General features: G+C 35.9%; 1 protein-coding gene and 1 long non-coding RNA gene across 2 annotated transcripts in view; one reads left to right on the top strand and one right to left on the bottom strand.

Moving 5' to 3' along the window:
- Nucleotides 1-24,346, bottom strand: part of LOC118935340 (uncharacterized) — a 130,972-nt gene that overhangs the window by 44,793 nt on the left and 61,833 nt on the right. The gene's annotated exons all lie outside the window — the stretch shown is intronic.
- Nucleotides 1-24,346, top strand: part of PPP1R3A (protein phosphatase 1 regulatory subunit 3A) — a 45,432-nt gene that overhangs the window by 1,118 nt on the left and 19,968 nt on the right. The gene's annotated exons all lie outside the window — the stretch shown is intronic.

Below are 24,346 nucleotides of genomic sequence, written 5' to 3'. Positions count from 1 at the left end.
CTTCAGTTGAAATGATGAAATCTAGATTAAAAAACATGTAAAACTATTAATTTTGACATTTAAAGTATATTTATTGTTAGTAGTTGTTAACTGTCCATGCTGTACTTTGAGACATTTCTGATTAACATAAACATATTGTTTCAATAAGTACCTAGTGCTCAGAAAGCTCAGAAATTCATAGACTTCTCCCAAAAGCTGCAACAAACTTCTTAATGACTGATTGAGTCATATAGGGATTTGGGGAGTGATATATGTTAAGTTAAATCATCAAAACTATTAATTTAATGATAAACTAAGAGAAAGATATAAGTACATGTGTGATATATGAACTACACATAAAATTTTATAATTATAATGAAATATAACAATATGGAACACAGAATAGTATAATTTAGTTAAAGTAAATATTGCAGAATTTTTTAAATGACCCAAATAGAAATGAGGATATTCAGCTTTATAGATTAGAGATTTGGTATATGACCTCTTATTAATAACCTTGCTCTCCTGTTAATATAGAAGAAAACTGGCATTCAGCTCTCTCTATTGTAGAGTTGGCTACACTCCATGACACTGGGCTAGTAGATAAAACATCCAGGAGGAGATAGATCTTTTCTGCTCCTCAGAGTGTTCCAATGCGAAAGTCCACATTGTTCCAGCAGCCACAGGCAAATGTCTGATTACCCTTTTCATGGCCCATCATACTTGTTACTAGACCCAGAGATTCTAGCAACTGTAACAGATGAAAAAGCAACTGTATTCAGAATCACAACACCTAAATTCTAAGTGGAATTTAATAAAAACATAAGGAAGCACTGGAAAATTGTTAAGCTTTGTATGCTTCAATGCCTTGATCTATTGTATGGCAATAAATAACAACTACTAAATGTGTTATTCTAATGCATCAATAAACTAAATATAATACAGGTAGAAGGAATTAAATTCATATAAAATATTCCTGTTTTCATCATCTTTTAAAGAAATTTGAAAAATTGGCTTACTCCATTTTGTGAATTATGCCAACTTTCTAAGTCCAAATCAAACATTTTCAGATTTTAACTTAAGCTATTAAGAGAAAAATAATATAATCATAAACTATACATATACTAAAATAATCATTTAGATGTTTATGAAATTACTCAACAGTATATTAGCTATACAGACAAAGGTCAACACTATTTAACAAACTAATTTATGTACATAAACACACACATATTAAGTACTTTACTGATGAGATCATCATTAGTGAATATCCATTAAAGAAGCTGCAATTTGCTCTCTCTGTTAGAGAAAATCAAAATTTAGAAAAGGCACAACCTTACTGTTGAAGAGCTAATAAAAGAAGCAGTGTTTAATTGAGAAGATTTTTCTTCAAGTTAAAGATGTGGCTTTAAAATTACAAGCAATACATGCAGAACCATGGTATAGAGAGGGGATTTCTTTGATAGGCTTACCTTGACTTGATAAGAACAAAAATGGGCAACTGATAGGGCTAATCTTCCACCCCAGTCACAATATTATTGGAACTTCTTCTAGCCTAAGATATACATATCTCCATATACACATTTGTATTCAGAACAGTAATCATTGGATTTATAGTGGACAGCATTCAAGTTTTAATATTGCTTTGGGGAAAAAACTGAGAAGAACTAAACCACAAAATGGTCTAAAGGCCTGTAAAGTTTCCTAATGAGTTATAAAAATGGAAAAAAATCCCTCTCCTTCAAAATCACAAATACATTTTCTGTACTTCTATAACTTAAAATGATCAACATAATTCAAACCACATTTGAAAAAGCATTTGCCTCTGGAGGAGGCCTTTTGTGCTGAGTTTCAGTCCAACATGAGTTTTTACATCTGATTTATATACCACTCAAAATGGAGTATATAAAGGAAATCCTGACATATCCTTAGAACAGCATATGCCATAATAAAATATTTATACAGCTTTTCCATGATATAATTTATATGCAATGGGGTTTCAAATATTCCTAAAACTCACACAAGAGAGCATTATCAGATTTCTAAATGAATATTGCAGTTGGATTTCATTGCAAAGAATTTGGTTAGAGAAAAGTAGCACACCTTATTAGTATTATTTTAGAAAATGTGTACTTGCTAAAATAAAAATGAATTAGTTATTTGATCAAAAAAAATTATAGCTTCTAAATATCCTCCTCCCTCCAAAGAGTTACAGAACCTAACTAGGTCCTTTTTGAGCTTCCACACTTCCTATATAGCTTAATTTGGAGGTCACTTCTTTCACAAGATAAACACGTAAGAGAATATATGTGGGTTTTTGTTTCATATATGCAAGTAGATTAATAATGGTGGGTAACGTAAGTCAGAGTTAAAGTGAAAATAAGCTCTCCTAATGCAGAGAGTAACACCTAACTTGAATTCCTATTAATACCAAAGTTAATTTGCTATCAGCCTCCTGGAGACTGTATCTTCTGAAAGTGTCAATAATCCATTCAAGTAAGTACAGAACAAACTGTGGGAACACACTTAGTAAGGTAGGATTTCTGTTATGTCAGTCAACCTAGGCAATATGATTTCTCTATAGAGATTTTTTTTCAGGTCAGAGTTTGCAAATCTCCATGTCGACATGGTTGTCTACTTTCTTTGATGCTTGTTAATCTATCCACTTTGGACAGAAAGAAATATCTACAGGAAGAGGAAAACAGAGTTTGTAACTCATAGGCATGTTTCTGAGAGTGACCCAAAGGTATTTAATTGCACCAAAAGGCATGCATCATGAGATACTGGATAAGTGTCACCACATATGTGGCACAGGGGTATGTGATAGCAAGCAAACTAGGCAGATCTACATCCCATGGGCCTTGTTTCAAAATAAATGACCAAAAGAAAGAAATGACACTGATATAAATTATATTAAATGTACATAGATAAATAAGCTAAAAATAGCATGTAGAGGCAGTATAACCTCAAAATTAAAATTATGGGCTTCAAAGTTAAATGTACCTAGCTTTGAGTCCTAGCTCCATCACATACTAGCTGTGTGACCTTGGGCAAGTTAAGCTTGGTTTCTGCATCTGCTAATTAGAAATAATAATAGTACTATCTTATAGGGGTTCTTTGAGATTTCCATGAGATAATACATATAAACTTTTGGCCCAGTGTCTGGCACACAGGAAGGTATCAGTAAATGTTAACTACTATACAAAGAGAGGGCTAACTCTAGCTTTAGATGCATCTGAAAAATCCTAGAGAAGCTCAACCTGCCCAAAGACCTTCTTCTCTTTGCTTTCAGGATTCCTAAATTTTCAGCTTTGGAAAACCATTTCTTTCTCTCTTATAGGAATTCTTTCAACAAGAAAAACTAATTCAATTGTTAATTGTCTTGAGATGTGTTTTATATTATATCTGGAACATCTTAAAGCTGGAAGAGATCCTAACAACTATTAAAATTTCCACATTTAATAGATGAAAAATGGAGGACCAGATTGGAAGGGGTAAAAAAAGGAATTAATTTTGGTGTTGAACAGGCATGCAGTTCCCAGTAAAATATGTTCTTAACAGCTATGTAGCCATGGACATATTCATTTGACTTCTCAAAGCCTCAGTTTTATTTACCTGTAAAATGGGAGTACTGCTATTGTGATGATAAATTAAAGTAAAACAAGATTATATTTTTAAAGCTTCTAGTAGAGTGTTGGGCACATATAAAGTAGTCATCAAAAGCCTACTATAATTGCCATCATCACTATAAAATCTTGTCTGGGTAATGAATTTTCTGATTCTTGGACTTGCATTATTTCTCCAGACATCTTAGTCTTACTTGTTCCAAACTCATTCAACAAGTATTTATTAAGAACCTATGTGTTAGCAACCAGTATCCAACTGAGATACATGCCTGGAAACATGACCCTGTGAAGATAGGGAGAGGCCCCAAGGGAAAAGGCCTCATCGCGGCTGAGGACAGAGAAGGAGAGAGAAGGAACAGCAAAACCAAGCTCAGATGCTTTGAGTATACAGTGGAAGCCCTGGATAAAATAAGAACCATTTACACTATATTTCAAGTTTTCTAGCATATGTGATCTATAATTGGTCGTGTAAACTGGCTGGGGGAATGAACTTTTCAGCGTCTTTTTTTTCCCCACCAGCTGCAAAATGTATGTTTCCAACCTTGGGTACACAGACTGACTTCATCTGGTTTTGTATTTTATTAAGTGAAATCAATTTATTATTTTAAGTAAAGAAACGGCATGATATAGGTGTTGAATGGTTTTTATAACTTGGCCAGGAGAATGCAAATAAACTCCTGAAAAATTTCAATGCCAAAGGAGAAAACTGACCAGTCTTCAATTTTTATACCTGAGGAATGGGAAAGAGAATTTTTTTCTCTTTGAGAATGGGAAACATTTTAGAATAGGAAAGAGAAACACTCTGTAAAGCATGATTTTAAGATTACAGAGAGTTTATCTTTCAGGGTGGTAAAAATTGTTAAAATGAGCCAACTCAAGCATTGGAAAATGGGGTACATAATATGGTCATGAGTTGCATGTTCCAGTCAGAGACATTGGATTGTGAGACTTCCTTACTTTATACATACAGTATAATCTGGGATCCTGGAAATAGTCCAAAGAGGTGTAAATAGTCCCATGAGGCCTTTAGAACTTAATGTATTGCATAGCTAACTTGTTTTGAGTCTGTACTAATTGTGGAAGCTGGGTCTGTTTAAGGGAGGGACCTCTGGCAAGGCCATATGGAAACATAAAACGCAGCTGCGTAGGACCCGTCAAAAGAACTGGAAGCCGCCAGCTGGTTGACAGCAAGGAGCCAACTAGCTTAGAGTTTCCTTGGAGGCCTACCAGGGCTTCGGGGCTTCCTGGTTTTGTGGAAATCCATACTCCTATAATCCTAGCTTTCCCTGGAAGTTCTGAACATTTTCTCACAGAAGAGGAACAAGAGGGTCTTCCCATTCAGAGTGTCTTTCAGACTCTAGCTGAAAGGAATCTCGATGGATGCCATGCCTCACATGGATCCTCTGGGGATCTCTGTGAGCCTAGTGTCCCACCTGAAGCCCATCTGCAGCCTGTAAAAGTGGAACAAGGCCCAAGAACTCAGAGCTAATAAAGCTCCAGGCAAAAAAATGATTGTGAAGTGGAGCACTTCTTTCAGTTTGGCTGACTGTGTCTCTTGTTCCTGTTCCAAGGTTTTGACCCAATACCCCAACAGAACTAATGTAGGAAAGTGACCTCAGAGGCAGACACCTGAGGTGGGCCTCATTGCCAAATGCCCTACCAGATTTAAAAGACCCTCTGTACTCTGACACCTCAGCAAGCCTGATATTTTTTTACATATATACACATGTATATATATATGTATACACACACACAAATGTTTGTTTATATGTATACACACATATAATACACACACACACACACACGTGTATAAAACTTCCCTTTCTTAAATGCAGACACCTCCAGGATGGCGAGCTACTTCTGTCCTATACCTGATTAAGGTGAGTTGCACTAAGGAGTTTAGAGTTCAGATTGAGGCAATGGAAACGGATCATTTTAGAGCACAGAGCACTAAAGGGTACAAGACAGGTTTGAGGACAGTGTTGTGTTAAGGGCTCCACAGAAGCATTAAGGGCTTTGTGGGCCTGGAGCGTGGGTGTGTTTGGGGAAAAGATGGACTCCCAAAACAGTGAGGCATAATGGAAATAGCATGGGCTTTAAAGTAGGACAAATCAGCACTTTCATCCTAACTTATTACTAAGTGTGTGAATTTGGATAAATTATATTTTGTTTCCATTTTCTTCAGGCCTGAAGTAGGGACAATAATTTTCCCCTTGGCAGAGTTGCTATGAGAAGTAACTAACCAACATATATAAACAACTATCCCAGTTGCTGACACTTTATAAATACTCAAAATGGCATTGGTGATAAATTCCTCATTTTTAAAATCTTGTATATGGCTAGTCCTCTGCCCAAGATTAATGGAGGAATGCTTTTTTTCCTCATTATCATTCCTGCTGCTAAGACCCAGACTAACACAAATAGCTTCAAAATTAGTTATGTTACAGATTCAAAAAGCATTTGGGTACTAACCAGGGAAACTAATATTTTTGGAATGGCTTCTATGGACAAAAATTATTTTCAAATTCCAGCAACTTCTGGGTTACAATTGACATTTGGAACATTATCTCCTCATAAATTGGACACTCAGTTTCATTTTGTTTTGTTTTTTTAAAGAGCTATATGTTTTTACTAAGGTAGTTCTTCTTAAGATGGTTCTCTTGCACTAAATAACTCATTGGCTGAACACAGTTCCACCTTATCATCCCTTTATACCTATGAATAGAAAATGAAATTGAATTTTATATAATTCTTTTCCTCTAAGAAAATATACAGCATTGCATTTTCACCCTTCATTTTAAAGCATTCTCTGTACCCTACCACTATATAAAAAAGAAAAAAACTCCCCAGGACATATGTCTTGAATCTTTTCAGGTTTTTATTCTGTTTCCCTAATAGTTTTACTTGGGTAACTGGCATGGTAGTATTATAATCTATTATATAATTAATAACTGGTTTTGAAGCCTTATTCATTACCATCCTGCTGTTTAAAGATTTTATGACAAATAGAAATAAATTACTAAATTAGATTTTTATACTACATTGTTTACTGACAGAGACCAACTGTACACAAAGCAAACCTGTCTTAGGAAATTTTATGATTCCCTCCCTGTTAAGTTAATCTGAAAATGGTTTGTGTTGTATATTGGTGCTACTCACAACCAGAAATGGAATTCTAACATCGTAACACAATGTTTTTCCTATGTACACTTTCAGATTTGAATTTTACTTATCCTTTTTGAAATTTGTAGCAGTAAAAAAGATCAAAATATCCCCTCAACTTATATTTGTAAAGCATGCCAAATAGCAGATGCTTTTCCTAATTATGTGAGAGGTTTTATAGCCCATTTAACATGGATGGTATTCTGATTTGTTTCACAGAAGTAAGCCATGATACAAACCAAACAGACTCTAGATCTTTAAGAAAAACCCCAAGCTTATTTTCATTCTTAAAAATTACTGTGGATGTCTTCATGCAATTAGGAATCACACAAAATTGCTTAGGTAAATTTCAGCTTTATAAGCCATAAATGAAATGAAGCTGGGCAAAATATGTATTTCACTAATGTCTCTTTTTGAGAATTAATACTTATAAATAATTTTATAATGCATTGTTACAACTTAAATATTTCAATTATTTACCAAGAGAAAAATTGCACAGATTTTAAAAATCACATTCAGGTGCATCAGCAGAAAAAATCAAATCCACCTATGATTTTAAGTAGGTGTATAAGACTATTGTGTTTAGTGTAAATAATGTTACAATTATTGTTTCCAAAGTTAATACAGTACTTGATTTCTGAACAATTTTCACTGAATTATGTTGTTGCAGAAAAGACCTTTGCTTTCAGGTAGAATTATTCTGAAAATTTCCTAAGCCAAAACTGTTATATAGTTTCTTCTTCTTACCATCTCCTGGGGAGACTGATTTCTTCAGTAAAGCATTCAATGAGGAAATTCTCTGTCTTTCCTATTACCATTTACATTGCTTTATGCCTTTAATCTTGTCATTTGTTTACTCTGATTCTCAGTTGAATTAACTGTGGGAGTCCCTATCCTTATACTTTGAAGCTAAGCAGAATAATATTGTTTCTGTCACTGATTTCTATTTTCCATGTCAAATAGCTTTATATTTCTTCCATGAGGTCCTAACTAGTAAGCTAATAAACCAGTATGTAGTCTTTTAGAGAAAGTCAAAGAAGAAAAGCTCATCACCAACTGGATTCTTTTAAGGGGTGAATGATACCACTATTAAAAAACTGCATTGCCAATACTATGTATCAGGGGCAGCCCAACAGATTAATAGCAGGCTGGCTAAGGAGCTTGACTCTCTTCAGCTTATTATTACTGTACTTCTTATATGAGTCAGAGAAAGGAAAGACGCTTTGATGAAATTACAAAAAATATTTCAGATTATTCAGTTTATTTCTCAAGCCTACCTTGAAAGACAGCTGTGTTAGAATTTTTGGAACACTCATAGACAAATAATGTATAATTTAGAATAGTTAAATACAATATTTTCTAGGTATCTAATTTTTAAATAAAATTTCACTCAATAATGGAATTGCATAAGACACTGAAAAGAAATGTTGAATAGATTTGTAAAAATCAAATGTAATATAGATGAGCTGAAATTTAAATTGGTTATAAATGTATTATTTTGTAGAAAGGTTAATACAGTATCTCCAAGAAGAACTCATTTGAATGTATGTTAAATTTCCTGACTGTGTGTGTATATGTACAATTTTAATTAAATGGTATTTGTTCTAATCAATGAATATGTGCAGAGGAGTGGTACAGCCAGTCCAGTTGATGATTTGTTTAGTAAATTGAACATAGAGAGCAGTATAAGTAATACTGTCCATCTACATTCAAATTATTCTGGATGCAATGCTTCTTTTTGTGGAAAAAAATACACACCACATATTTATATATGGGCTTTTCAGCTAAACCTTATCTCTATGTGTGTAGACAGTCTAAATTTGGATGCTAACTTTCAGTTACCAAGGTATCAATGAAATGTGTGTACAATGCATATGATAAAGACATTCTTAAGAGAGTTCCTATGTTTTCTAGTAATTTATATTTTCTGTGTTAGTAATATCTCCTTCAATGCTAACCAAATTAATTTTTAGACGGTGCTAGTTATATGAATTTTGACATTTGTTTACAAATCTCACAAAGCTCATCTAGTTCAACAGGACCCTCAGTCCTATTGTTTTTTTTTTTTTTTTTTTTTTTTTTTTATTATTGAAGGGTAGTTGACAACAGTATTGCATTACATTAGTTTCAGGTGTACAACACAGTGATTCAACATTTATATACATGATAATTCTAGGTACCAGGTATCACCATACCAGGTTGTTACAATATTTCGACTATATTCCTTATGCTATACATTACATCCCGGTTACTTATTTATTTTACAATTGGAAGTGTGTTTATATATATATATATGTATATATATATTTTGTGAGGGCATCTCTCATATTTATTGATCAAATAATTGTTAACCACAATAAATTTCTGTATAGGGGGGTCAATACTCAATGCACCATCATTAATCAACCCCAAGACTAATTTTCGTCAGTCTCCAGTCTTCTGATGCATAACGAACAAATTCTTACATGGAGTACAAATTCTTACATAGTGAATAAGTTACATGGTGAAGAGTGCAAGGGCAGTCATCACAGAAGCTTTCGGTTTTGTTCCTGCATTATGAACTATACACAGTCAGTCCAAATATGAAAATTCATTTGATTTTTAAACTTGATTTATATGTGGATACCACATTTCTCTATTGTTATTATTTTTAATAAAATGCTGAAGTAGGTAGATACGAGATAAAGGTAGAAAACAGAGTTTAGTGTTGTAAGAGAGCAAATGTAGATGATCAGGTGTGTGCCTGTAGACTATGTGTTAATCCGAGCTAGACGAGGGCAATAAAACATCCACGGATGCAGAAGATTTCTCTCAGAACAGGGGGGGTGAGGTTCTAAGCCTCACCTCTGCTGCTCCCCATTTTCTCACCACATGGCCCCCTGCGACTCTGCCTGTCTTAGGTTGTTCCTCCCTTGAGGAATCTTACCCATCTCTGGCTAACCAGTCATCTTCCGGGGCCATACAGGGAAATGTAAAGTTGGTAAGTGAGAGAGAAGCCTTATTGTTTGAAAAGGTTAGCTTTTTACTTCTTTGCATATTTATGCCCTGTGGCTTCTATGCCCAGCATTTGTCTTGAGGTGTCTTTACCACTTGGAAGAATTATGATACTCGGTAAATTCGACATGTGGCACGAGTTCTATTTAAAGGTTGTGATTAGGTAGGAAGAAGAAAAGCTATAGAAGTAGCAGGCAGAAGAAAACCTGGGAAGATTGATTATTTCTTTGACATATCTTCTTGTAGAGTAACTTCAGCATGGATAGGTTTTAAACGACTAATTAAATTGTGCACACACATTAACATAATAGGAATATAGTTACCTAACCAAAGCATACCTGTAATTACCAGCCATCTCCAGTGAAACCAAGAAAACCAGTTAGGCACCTTAGGCATTTGTGAAAACTTATCTATGATATGGTGGATATTGTCCGACTGAACTTAAACAGTCTGAGAGAATTCAGATAAACTAGAACAACCCATTCCTGGGGACTGTTCATATCCCATATGTTCTTTTAACGATAAATAGTCTGTCGTTGTAAGATTTTGGAGCGCTACAATTTGCACTTCTCCTAATTCTTGGTTGAGTTCCAACAGTATAGATCCAGTCCAATTTTTGTTTTACTGTATGCACAGGCCAGCTTAGATATCTCCTTCATTCCCATGGCAAGTCCAGGAACTGGTGGGATGAGTGCATCAACTACACCTGTGACAGTGCGTGGATCTTTGTTGGAGTTTTTTTTTTTTGCTGATCATCTTCTCTCATGAGTCTTCCTGAGAGTGCTGATGTTGGAAGTTCTTTTTCATATCGTATCTTAGTTCATTTTTGGGGTAGCCAAATTAGGCTTTGATCCTCTGTATAAACACAAACAGACCCTTTGCCTACACTTTTATATGCCCTTTATATCATTGTGTAGAACTCATTAGAGGTCACCACATAGGAACTGCTTTTTTTTTTTTTTTCTAATCATTAATCTACACTTACATGACGAATACTTTGTTTACTAGGCTCTCCCCTATACCAGGTCCCCCCTATATACTCCTTTACAGTCACTGTCCATCAGCGTAGCAACCTGTTGTAGAATCACTACTTGTCTTCTCTGTGTTGTACAGCCCTCCCCTTTCTCCCACCCCGCTATGGATGCTAATCTTAATACCCCTCTTTTTCTGCCCCCCCTTATCCCTCCCTACCCACCCATCCTCCCCAGTCCCTTTCCCTTTGGTACCTGTTAGTCCATTCTTGAGTTCTGTGATTCTGTTGCTGTTTTGTTCCTTCAGTTTTTCCTTTGTTCTTATATTCCACAGATGAGTGAAATCATTTGGTATTTCTCTTTCTCTGCTTGGCTTGTTTCACTGAGCATAATACCCTCCAGCTCCATCCATGTTGCTGCAAATGGTTGGATTTGCCCTTTTCTTATGGCTGAGTAGTATTCCATTGTGTATATGTACCACATCTTCTTTATCCATTCATCTATCGATGGACATTTAGGTTGCTTCCAATTCTTGGCTATTGTAAATAGTGCTGCGATAAACATAGGGGTACACTGGTCTTTCTCATACTTGATTGCTGCATTCTTAGGGTAAATTCCTAGGAGTGCAATTCCTGGGTCAAATGGTATGTCTGTTTTGAGCATTTTGATGTACCTCCATACTGCTTTCCACAATGGTTGAACTAGTTTACATTCCCACCAGCAGTGTAGGAGGGTTCCCCTTTCTCCACAGCCTCGCCAACATTTGTTGTTGTTTGTCTTTTGGATGGCAGCCATCCTTACTGGTGTGAGGTGATACCTCATTGTAGTTTTAATTTGCATTTCTCTGATAATAGCGATGTGGAGCATCTTTTCATGTGTCTGTTGGCCATCTGTATTTCTTTTTTGGAGAACCGTCTGTTCAGTTCCTTTGCCCATTTTTTAATTGGGTTATTTGTTTTTTGTTTGTTGAGGCGTGTGAGCTCCTTATATATTCTGGACGTCAAGCCTTTATCGGATGTGTCATTTTCAAATATATTCTCCCATACTGTAGGGTTCCTTTTTGTTCTATTGATGGTGTCTTTTGCTGTACAGAAGCTTTTCAGCTTAATATAGTCCCACTTGTTCATTTTTGCTGTTGTTTTCCTTGCCCGGGGAGATATGTTCAAGAAGAGGTCACTCATGTTTATGTCTAGGAGGTTCGTGCCTATGTTTTCTTCCAAGAGTTTAATGGTTTCGTGACTTACATTCAGGTCTTTGATCCATTTTGAGTTTACTTTTGTATATGGGGTTAGACAATGGTCCAGTTTCATTCTCCTACATGTAGCTGTCCAGTTTTGCCAGCACCACCTGTTGAAGAGACTGTCATATCCCATTGTATGTCCATGGCTCCTTTATCAAATATTAATTGGCCATATATGTCTGGGTTAATGTCTGGATTGTCTAGTCTGTTCCATTGGTCTGTGGCTCTGTTCTTGTGCCAGTACCAAATTGTCTTGATAACTATGGCTTTATAATAGAGCTTGAAGTTGGGGAGTGAGATCCCCCCTACTTTATTCTTCTTTCTCAGGATTGCTTTGGCTATTCAGGGTCTTTGGTGGTTCCATATGAATTTTTGAATTATTTGTTCCAGTTCATTGAAGAATGTTGCTGGTAGTTTCATAGGGATTGCATCAAATCTGTATATTGCTTTGGGCAGGATGGCCATTTTGACGATATTAATTCTTCCTAGCCATGAGCATGGGATGCTTTTCCATCTGTTAGTATCCCCTTTAATTTCTTTTAAGAGTGACTTGTAGTTTTCAGAATATAAGTCTTTCACTTCTTTGGTTAGGTTTATTCCTAGGTATTTTATTTTTTTTGATGCAATTGTGAATGGAGTTGTTTTCCTGATTTCTCTTTCTGTTGGTTCATTGTTGGTATATAGGAAAGCCACAGATTTCTGTGTGTTGATTTTGTATCCTGCAACTTTGCTGTATTCCGATATCAGTTCTAGTAGTTCTGGGGTGGAGTCTTTAGGGTTTTTTATGTACAGGATCATGTCATCTGCAAATAGTGACAGTTTGACTTCTTCTTTGCCAATCTGGATTCCTTGTATTTTTTTGTTTTGTCTGATTGCCGTGGCTAGGACCTCCAGTACTATGTTAAATAACAGTGGGGAGAGTGGGCATCCCTGTCTAGTTCCCGATCTCAGTGGAAATGCTTTCAGCTTCTTGCTGTTCAATATAATGTTGGCTGTGGGTTTTTCATAGATGGCCTTTATTATGTTGAGGTACTTGCCCTCTATTCCCATTTTGCTGAGAGTTTTTATCATGAATGGATGTTGAACTTTGTCAAATGCTTTTTCAGCATCTATGGAGATGATCATGTCGTTTTTGTCTTTCTTTTTGTTGATGTGATGGATGATATTGATGGACTTTCGAATGTTGTGCCGTCCTTGCATCCCTGGGATGAATCCCACTTGGTCATGGTGTACGATGGTTTTGATCTATTTTTGAATTCGGTTTGCTAAAATTTTGTTGAGTATTTTTGCGTCTACGTTCATCAGGGATATTGGTCTGTAGTTTTCTTTTTTGGTGGTGTCTTTGCCTGGTTTTGGTATTAGGGTGATGTTAGCTTCAGAGAATGAGTTTGGGAGTATCCTCTCCTGTTCTATTTCTTGGAAAACTTTAAGGAGAATGGGTATTATGTCTTCTCTGTATGTCTGATAAAATTCCGAGGTAAATCCATCTGGCCCGGGTGTTTTGTTCTTTGGTAGTTTTTTGATTACCACTTCAATTTCGTTGCTGGTAATTGGTCTGTTTAGATTTTCTGTTTCTTTTTGGGTCAGTCTTGGAAGGTTGTATTTTTCTAGGAAGTTGTCCATTTCTCCTAGGTTTCCCAGCTTGTTAGCATATAGGTTTTCATAGTAGTCTCTAATAATTCTTTGTATTTCTGCGGGGTCCGTCGTGATTTTTCCTTTCTCATTTCTGATACTGTTGATTTGTGTTGACTCTCTTTTCCTCTTAATAAGTCTGGCTAGAGGCTTATCTATTTTGTTTATTTTCTCGAAGAACCAGCTCTTGGTTTCATTGATTTTTGCTATTGTTTTATTCTTCTCAATTTTATTTATTTCTTCTCTGATCTTTATTATGTCCCTCCTTCTGCTGACCTTAGGCCTCATTTGTTCTTCTTTTTCCAGTTTCGATAGTTGTGACATTAGACCGTTCATTTGGGATTGCTCTTCCTTTTTTAAATATGCTTGGATTGCTATATACTTTCCTCTTAAGACTGCTTTTGCTGTGTCCCACAGAAGTTGGGGCTTAGTGTTGTTGTTGTCATTTGTTTCCATATATTGCTGGATCTCCATTTTGATTTGGTCATTGATCCATTGATTATTTAGGAGCGTGTTGTTTAACTTCCATGTGTTTGTGAGCCTTTTTGCTTTCTTTGAACAGTTTATTTCTAGTTTAATGCCTTTGTGGTCTGAAAAGTTGGTTGGTAGGGTTTCAATCTTTTGGAATTTACTGAGGCTCTTTTTGTGTCCTAGTATGTGGTCTATTCTGGAGAATGTTCCATGTGCACTTGAGAAGAATGTGTATCCTGTTGCTTTTGGATGTAGAGTTCTGTAGATGTCTATTAGGTCCATCTGTTCTAATGTGTTGTTCAGTGCCTCTGTGTCCTTACTTATTTTCTGTCTGGTGGATCTGTCCTTTGGAGTGAGTGGTGTGTTGAAGTCTCCTAGAATGAATGCATTGCATTCTATTTCCTCCTTTAGTTCTATTAATATTTGTTTCAGGTATGTTGGTGCTCCTGTATTGGGTGCATATATATTTATAATGGTTATATCCTCTTGATGGACTGAGCCCTTTATCATTATGTAATGTCCTTCTTTGTCTTTTGTTACTTTCTTTATTTTGAAGTCTGTTTTGTCTGATACCAGAATTGCAACACCTGCTTTCTTCTCTCTGTTGTTTGCTTGAAATATCTTTTTCCATCCCTTGACTTTAAGTCTGTGCGCGTCTTTGGGTTTGAGGTGAGTCTCTTGTAAGCAGCATATGGATGGATCTTGCTTTTTTATCCATTCTATTACTCTGTGTCTTTTGATTGGTGCATTCAGTCCATTTACATTTAGGGTGATTATTGAAAGGTATGAATTTATTGCCATTGCAGGCTTTAAGTTTGTGGTTACCAAAGGTTTAGGGTTAGCTTCTTTACTATCTTACTGTCTAACTTAACTCGCTTGTTGAGCTATTATAAACACGGTCTGATGATTCTTTATTTCTCTCCCTTCTTATTCCTCCTCCTCCCTTCTTCATATGTTGGGTGTTTTGTTGTGTGCTCTTTTTAGGAGTGCTCCCATCTAGAGCAGTCCCTGTAGGATGCCCTGTAGAGGTGGTTTGTGGGAGGCAAATTCCCTCAACTTTTGCTTGTCTGGGAATTGTTTAATCCCTCCTTCATATTTAAATGATATTCGTGCTGGATACAGTAGTCTTGGTTCGAGGCCCTTCTGTTTCATTGCATTAAGTATATCATGCCATTCTCTTCTGGCCTGTAGGGTTTCTGTTGAGAAGTCTGATGATAGCCTGATGGGTTTTCCTTTTTAGGTAACCTTTTTTTTCTCTCTGGCTGCCTGTAATACTTTGTCCTTGTCTTTGATCTTTGCCATTTTAATTATTATGTGTCTTGGTGTTGCCCTCCTTGGATCCCTTGTCATGGGAGTTCTGTGTACCTCTGTGGTCTGAGAGGCCATTTCTTCCCCTAGTTTGGGGAAATTTTCCGCAATTATTTCTTCAAAGACATTTTCTATCCCCTCTTCTCTCTCTACTTCTTCTGGAATACCTATGATTCTTATATTGTTCCTTTTCGTTTGATCACTCAGCTCTCTTAAAATTCTTTCATTCCTGGAGATCCTTTTATCTCTTTCTGCATCAGCTTCTCTGCGTTCCTGTTCTCTGTTTTCTAGTCCATTAATGGTCTCTTGCATCTCGTCCATTCTGTTTTGAAGTCCTTCCAGAGCTTGTTTTATTTCTGAATTCTCCTTCCTTAGTTCTTGCATATTTCTCTGCAAGTCCATCAGCATGGTTATGACTTTTGTTTTGAATTCTTTTTCAGGAAGACTGGCTAAATCTATCTCCCCAGATTCCTTCTCAGGGGAAGATGTAGCAGATGCCGAAGCTGTCTGGGTTAGTCTTGTCTGGATCATATTTTTTTGCCTTTTCATGTTGACAGGTGCTATTGACTGTCAGCTGGGAGGGCCAAAATTTTCACTTGCTACTGGCCTTTCTTTACTGGGACAACTGCGACCTGTTGTGGCTTCTGTTGGGTAATTGCGTGTAGACTGGGTCTTTGTGTCTTGCCTGGCCGGAAGGGAGAAATTTCCCTTTCTGTGGGCGGAATTTGTCTCAGGCTGCTTCTCTGCTTTCACAGCGCCCGGTGGGGTAATGGATGGGGGGGCTGCTTGACTGTTTGCCTCCGTGAGGGGTCTCAGAGCTGTTGCCCAGGGGGTTAGTGCACCCGGTTTTCCCTGTAACTTCCAGCTGCTGTACTGTGACCTGGGTTGTTTCCGTCAAGCTGTTAAGTCCCTGTCCCTTTAAGACTTTCAAAAAGCCCCCGCTTTTCTTTGTCACAGGGGCATCAGCTTCAGCACCCGCTCAGAGGTCTTACTCCCTGTTTCCCCAGTATCCAGGGCCCCCTGGGCACGTACTATGTCTGCGCTCTGGCCCGGATGGCTGGGGCTGGGTGTTCGGCAGTCCTGGGCTCCGTCTCCCTCCCGCTCTGCCTGCTCTTCTCCCGCCGGGAGCTGGGGGGAGGGGCGCTCGGGTCCCGCCGGGCCGGGGCTTGTATCTTACCCCTTTCACCAGTCGCTGGGTTCTCGCTGGTGTAGCTGCAGTCTGGCCACTGTCCTGCGTCTTCTGGTCTCTCTTTTAGGGCTAGTTGTGTTTGTTGTATTTTCAAAAGTATATATGTTTTTGGGAGGAGATTCCCACTGTCCTACTCACGCCGCCATGTTGGCTCCGCCTCCTAATTGTCCTATTGTTGATTTACCCATATTATGGGGCTTGCTTTTGCTCTTCCATTGCTTTGTTACACTTCCTTTAAGTTATAATATTTCTGACAATATTTTCCCACAGAGTAGTTACTCCTAGGGTACAAAAAAGCAACTTTTCTTAAATGAAAGGGTTGCTATTTACCAAGTTTGCATCTGATGCAACTTATTTATAGGCAAAGAAATTAACATCTAGCAAAGACTTACTGTTTATAAAATACTTTTATGCCTAGAAGGAAGAGGATTTTTGTCACATGGCCCTCTATATCTCTTTAGTTAGAATGGTTATAGTGGTGGCATTTACATGGTGGCCTTTTCCTGAACTCTTAATTTTTATGTGTGTGTTGCCTTCCCAATTGGACTGCAAGTTCCTGGAGGTCAAGAATGGTGTATTAGTCTAAGCGTGATTGATTCCCCACAATAGCTAATAAACAGATTTTGTATATAAAAAGCTCTGAAAAAATTTCTATTAAAGGCATCTGATGTCTCATTGATAACCCTGAGTCCTGGTAAAACCCAAAACTACCTTCTGAATAATTAAAGAATGAATTATGCTCATTATGGTTTTAATGATGAGTGCTTTATTGTTTTCACAATCTTTAAAAATCATATGCCTTCTGGACATCTCCATCTGGCTATCCAGATGGCAAATTAATTCCCTTAATGTCCCACACCAAAGTTATGTTTCCCCTCAAATCCTAACTCCTCTTCCTTTATTCTATATATTTTTTAAAGTCATAGTCATCATTTCTCGTTATGCAAATTAGAAATTTCAAAACAGTAACAGATACCTCTTTTGCTAATTCCTATTAATTCTACACCAAATTATATTCTATGGTCATGGACATAGTGATTGTTCATTTGATGAAAAATAAAAATTATTTTAAAAATTAAGAATAGAATAGAATATATGAAGACTATATTTAAATATTATAGAAATATAGATTGTTTTTAGATGACAAATAAATTTTTTCATGCAATAGCCACATATTTGCCTCAATTGACTCAAAATTAAATATGGAATTGAACACATCAACCAATTTAACATCTTGTAGACAGTCTAAATTTAGATGCTCACTTTCAGTTACCAAGTTATCAATGAAAGATCAAACTGAGAAATAAATTCATATAGTCTACAATTGGTTATTCTCATTATTGTCTTTATTTTTTTCCTATGTCTTCTAGAGAGCTGATTCATTAAGTCACTACAATGTTATCTTTCAGTAATGTCAAGTAATCTTAATGTCTCAAATAAAACAAATATTCATTGGTTAGTTAGCCTTTAGCTTCCTTTATAACTCCATCCAGACCAGTTAGGACCAGTGCCAGAAAAGCCAACATGATGAATGACAAAAGACTAAAGGCAGATACTGTAATCCACTGATCAGAACTGAGCCATTCATTCTTCTATTTTTGCCAGGGCCAGGACCAGAGCCACATACCCCTCTTAGTGCTGCAGCTGCTCATGTGGCACTCCCTGACTCTGACACCCATGGATTCTGGGCCTGGCTGTTGACCTGTTTTTCTTTACCTTAATAACTTCCCTTAACTGGGCCTTTTACCTCTACCAGATTCTTCCTCTTTACTGAACCTATTCACTAATAAGTTACATATCACTGCCATTTCTGTCTTGAGATTGCAGAGCCCTACATGAAACCAAAAAACAAAAATATTTAAGGAGAGTAATGTAATGCTCAACCTCTAAATGTTGAACCTTACAACCTACAAAAAGGTAATGGGATATGTCTGTTATGCTCTATTAAGTACTATTTTTTAAATATTTTAATATAATCTTAGATTTCAAGGAAAGTTACAGGAAGAATTTGGTGACTTCTCATCTTCCTGCATATAAATGTTTTAAAACTATTTAACAGAAGTGTCCAGTTGCATTGATTATTGTAGGGAAAGCTTTTACTTTTGAAAACTTGAAGCAATGGTAACTTCTTGGTTTGCAGCTAGTTGCTGATTCTGCAGAATATAAAATACATTTAAAATGTTTTGTGAAAAAAATCAAATTCAAAATATACTGTTATGAGTAGACATGCTTTAAGACTTTTCAATTTCTTAAACCTTAAAAGTTATATTTTTTCTTTTTATGACAATAGGAATTGGGAAACAAATACATACCTTAGGAAATTAGCATAAATAATTATGTATTTCAGGTGGAAAACATAATAATACTCCCCCTCTAATGATATATCAACTCTTACATCATTATCCATTAATATCTCATGGTTTTCATTAAGAGTTTTACTATGATTTTCCTAATATCCTAATATAACTTTATTATACAAAACCTAAAGTTTCCACCCAAACTACAAATGTGTTATTGAGGTAGGTTAATGCATGACATTTGTAAATAGTTATTTTTCACTTTCTCAGAAGTTTTTCAGTGAAATTAGCTGAAAATGAAAGTTTTATCATTTACATTTGCTGTTTTCCAATTAATGTCAATATACAGATGTGTTCCCACTGAAAATGTTACGTGTGAGACTGAATTAAACATTTTCTGGGGAGGGCTTAACTGTTGACTAAAAAATCTGGAGGAATTTGTGTGTGTGTGTGTGTGTGTGTGTGTGTGCGTGTGCGTGCGCATGCATACAGTAAAATATACTTGTCTGTGATGAACTGTAACCTCTAAGGAAATTAAGTTTCTGGAAATTCTTTTCAAAATTCTGTTGGCATGATTATAAGGGTCAACTATGTGTGTGTGTGTGTGTGTGAATGCATGTATTTCCAATTCCTGGAGAATTCCTTGATGACTTATGGCATTTTGGACCAATTTCCTATCATTCTTCTAATTTTATGTCTAAGGATCTGTTAGAATTTGTTAGAACTTGGTTACAAAACCAGGTGAGACCCTTATCTTATGTATAGACTGAAGCTTAGTGACAACTTTAATTCTATGATGATTTACTATTTTAATAAGTTTTCTTGTTTTTTTATTTTAAAATGTCTAATTATATAAATTTAAAGAATGTATGCTTTAAATCTATTATCATTTCTTAAGTGATATAAAATTATCTCCCACAAACTTTACGCATTGTAGTAAGCAAAGGCCAGTCCCATGTCATATAAGAAGAAATTTAGGCAAGAGATTTATTTGATCAATTGAGGAAATATTTAAGATGAGAAGCTAGGTTTGTGATTTAAGGTCTCTAATTCCCTATGGCTCCAAACCATAGTGCCTCAATAAGTCAATTGTTCATAAAGAAATACGGACTTCTCATTTTGTAGAACACTTCCAGGTAGCTTCTATCTTTAAGTATTAATATAGTTAAAGGATAATATTTGTATACATGAGACAAGTTAGTTATCGAAATATACAGCAGCCAAATGTAGTGACACATACTCGGAGAGGATCACAGGAGATACAAAGCACTAGACATTGGAAAAATGATTGCTCTGATTAGTAACAGCATCACAGAGAAATTGAACTTGACCTTGAAATGGTAAAAGTTGAGTAACTGGTGAAAAGGGAGAGCATTTATTAGAGTAAAAAATATTTGTGGAAATGGCAGTGAAAAGGACAAATTGGAGGTTTTGTTAATCATCAGACTTCTTGGAATGGAAAGAATTACAGGAGTCAAACTTGAAAAATAAGGTTGAAAAAGAACTGTACACTCTTGCTAGGCTGAGGATTTTGAACTTTAGTCTCTATATTCAAGAACAAAGTAGTATTTTGAATATACTGATCCAGAAAAAATATGCAGGATAAACTAGAGTGGAGAGAAAAGTATGAACTAGGTTTCCAACTGTAACTTGAAAATATTAAGCATAATTTCTCAGTGTTTTTCTCCTAAGATGCTTTCCATTAATGATATATGAGAGATTCTTCACTGCCTTGAAAAGCTGCTATGGCATTTATGAACACCCTCATACTTATGATTGATTGGGTGTGTCATGGATTAAATAATCTTTTCTATGTTTCAAACCTTTTACCTTGCTGTTTTTATGTTGGAATGTTTAAACACAGGTTTTATCCTTTTCTCATTATCAGCATTAATTACTTAATTCTGCTCTGGGTTATCTTTAACATAATAAGCACATATATATTATAGCACAGATTTTTAAATAGTTCTATACCTATTTCATGGGTGAGTCATTTTACTACTCTGGTCATGCTCATGGTAAATTTCTTTTTGTAATTAGTTTTTATGCAAATTCTTCTTTCAAAATCTAAATTTTATTTTTTAACTTAGTGAAAAAAATGAATCCAGGCATCTCAATCTCCATCTTTTTTGGATGGATACGTGGAAATTACACTAGTATGGTTTCTTCTAGAGTATCAGTGACCTCAAGATTGAGATGGTATGGGTTTTGGTTAACCTGAAAGAAAAATCATCATCAAAATATCAGTAGCAAAGCTATTCAGCTTGTGCAATGATAGAGAGTAAAAAAATTAGTGACTGGAGAAATGAATGAAGGGTCTTCATAATTCAACAAATACCTACTGAGCACACACCATAAGTCAGTACTGTTCTAAGGATATATTAGCAAAAAAATGCAATCTCTGTCCTCCTGTAGCTTACATCCTAATAAAGAAAAAACTAATAAGTAATAAATATAAAGAATAAGTAAGTTATGTTGGAAGATGACAAATGCAATTAAGAATATAACATGCAGAAAAGAATAGAAAGAATAGGAGTAAAGACTGTACTTCATTTAGGTGATGGTGATTGGTTAGGGGCTTGAAGAGAAGTAGATGTGAAGAAATCTGGGGAAGAGAGTTCCATCTCAAACAAAGTCAGTGCAAGTAGTCTACATAGTTCCAAGCGATAGACCTTCCCCTTCCACTGCACAGGTTCTCATGCTCCTGAGGCCTCCTGTTGACTTTTGGGCTTACTTCCCACAGGACAAGTCATAACCCACAGGGTCTCTGAGAGAAAAGTAGAATGCAGGAAAGGCATAGATGGAAACATGCCAACAGTAGTTTCTCTTGATACTAAACCCTTCTAGTGTCCCTTTCTCCTTTCTTTGGCTGCTTTCTGGCTGCCTAGATTCCCACATCTTATCTTGTAGGTCCATCCTTTCCATGTAAGGACTAAGTTGCAATTTTGTTTTAGAGAAGGTAGAGTTGTGCTATAGATGATCTAATCAAAGAAGAAATTCCACATTTGAGTTATTTACAAAGCACCATAAATACTGTATCTATCACTACTTTAATTTTCAAAATGTTTTGATTATCCTGTCTATAGACTACTAGTATTGTACATGTCAGGTAAGTTTATGTAAGTTGGTACTTGTGAAAATATTATAAAATGATGATTCTGAAAGATAGCAAGTATAATCTTGCAAGTGCCTGCATTTATGTACCAAATAAGGGAAAGAAAAATATATGTGGTTATGGTATTTTTATATGAAACATTTTCTCACATAGCATAAACTCCAAACACATTAAACTATCAACACTATCCATAAACTTACATTTAAACCATTAAATTGCACATTCTGCCTTTTTCAATAGCTGTCATCTCATCTCTATTATTTTCACCTCAAGACTCTAATTGTTTCTTTTATGGGACCTAACCTACTAGTGTCCTTGGCAATACACTTTATGGTGCTTGCATTTACAATAATTGTTTGGGCAATTTGCCATATTGTACAACTGGAAAGCATTTTACTAGTCTAGGTCTGAATCTTCACAAACACGATCAGTTTTATAATGAGCAATATATTTGTTAACATAGCTATGATGACTATCTCTTATCCAAAACAGCATCTAGGTTTCCTTTCAGTTAAAAAAAAAATAAGTAAATTTAAATTCACTGAAGTATGGATAAGTAATCCCCCTGATGAATGAAAATTGTTTTATAGACCTAAAAGCAGCAGTACAAAACACATAAAATTTACATTAATGCTAGCCTATTTGATTATGTATACTCTCTTTTTCCCCCACCCCACAGAAAATCTTAATAACAGAGCATTTTACTGAAAGGCTTAATTTCACACTAAGCACATCTTCATACAGTAAAAACCAGAGTAGAATAGTAGCATAAACCAATGTTTCTCAAACTTGGCTGCACAAAGGAAAGGGAACAATGAGGCTCCTGTACTCAGACCCCACTACAAAGACTCCAGTTTCATTGGTCTGGGGCAGTCTCAGAGGCACGTGCTTTTTAAAAATCTCCCCAGGTGATTCTGATGTCCACCAGGGTTGAGAATGACTGGTATAAACAAAAAAACATAAACACAAGTGTTCTGAGTTATAATATTTTTTAAAAAGTGAAAATCATTTAGTCTCAGTATCTGCCAAAACAATATAAATATTCAAACAAAAGAAAATTTGTAAATTTAAACAAAATAACACTTTTGCAAATACAGCATGTGAGAGGTTTAAGCTATAACAGCAACATTAAGGACTGTGGCAGATTGACATACAAAAAATAATCTTTAGACTATGGCATTTGTTAAAGATCTTTCGCCCCTGTGATGACTTGGGGAAGAGGAAAAGGGTAAATTAAACAGCATAATAAAGTTAATTTCCATTTAAAATGAAGTAAAATTCTAGAAAGTATACATTTTTATTTTTGAAAAATGGCTATTTTATTATTTTAAAAATCAAGCTTTTTAATATGATCTTGCAGGACCTGACCTTCCTCCAGTCTGGTCTCTTTTTATAAGCCCATGTATATGCACAGTTGCTATTGCCTTCCCTGGCCACCTCTTTCCCTGAGTTTGAGTTACTTCTCTTAATTATTTTCTTCTGGAGGACCTAATGCTTCTCCAGTCATCAAAGGTATAACTGTGATTTTAAATTGCTGGTTTGTATTCATCCTTCTATAGAAAACTGTAAACTTTATGAAGGCAGAGTTTGTTTAATCTTGGCTTGTGCTACTGTTTTAGCTTCTAGTATGACGCCTAGCAAATATTTGTCGAGTCAATACACACTGAATTTTGTCCAGCATTATTCTTAATTAGTATGATGTCTAATAGAAGGATTGAGTCCTTTAAACCCAACTGATAGCAATGTTCTTCAGAATGCTAACTATAGTCTTGTGCTGCCCTGTTAGTGTGGACAAGATTCTCATCTTTGATGATGTAACTATGGCCATCTCAGCAGAATCTGGCTCTTGCACCTGCCTCCTTCAGCAATTCCAGTCTGTGGCCCAACCTTGTCAGTCACCCACTCCTTATCTTTCGATTCATATCTGGTTCTCAACTCATCCTTCCCAAGTACAACATTGCTCTTGTACTAATCTCCAACTATAGTTTATCTTTGTGATCCCTTCTCACTTCATCTTCTTGGGATTTCCTGATAATGGACTTTGCTCTATTCAGGGACCCAAAAGCCATCAACTGGGAGAGTCATCTTGACACTAATGAGCTCCTCTCTGCTTACTCCATCTCTTCCAGTGGTAGACTCCGAAGAAAATAAGATGGTGTTTGTACTGTAAGCTGCCTATCAGTGGGACTTCTTCCTTTGAATCTACACGTTCATTTGCATCATCTCTGAATCTGCTTACATGTATCTTTTCCAGTCTAGAACTTTGGTAGGACCAACAACTGTTGGATGTTTCTAGCATTTAGGATTGAAATTAACACTAGCAAGAATGTGAAATGTAATTAGTTGTTTGTGCTAATAATAT

This window comes from Manis pentadactyla, chromosome 7 (assembly GCF_030020395.1).
Source record: "Manis pentadactyla isolate mManPen7 chromosome 7, mManPen7.hap1, whole genome shotgun sequence".
In the NCBI taxonomy this organism is placed as follows: domain Eukaryota; kingdom Metazoa; phylum Chordata; class Mammalia; order Pholidota; family Manidae; genus Manis; species Manis pentadactyla.
Note: the sequence above shows the minus strand (reverse complement) of the source record. Positions and strands in the feature narration are given on the sequence as shown.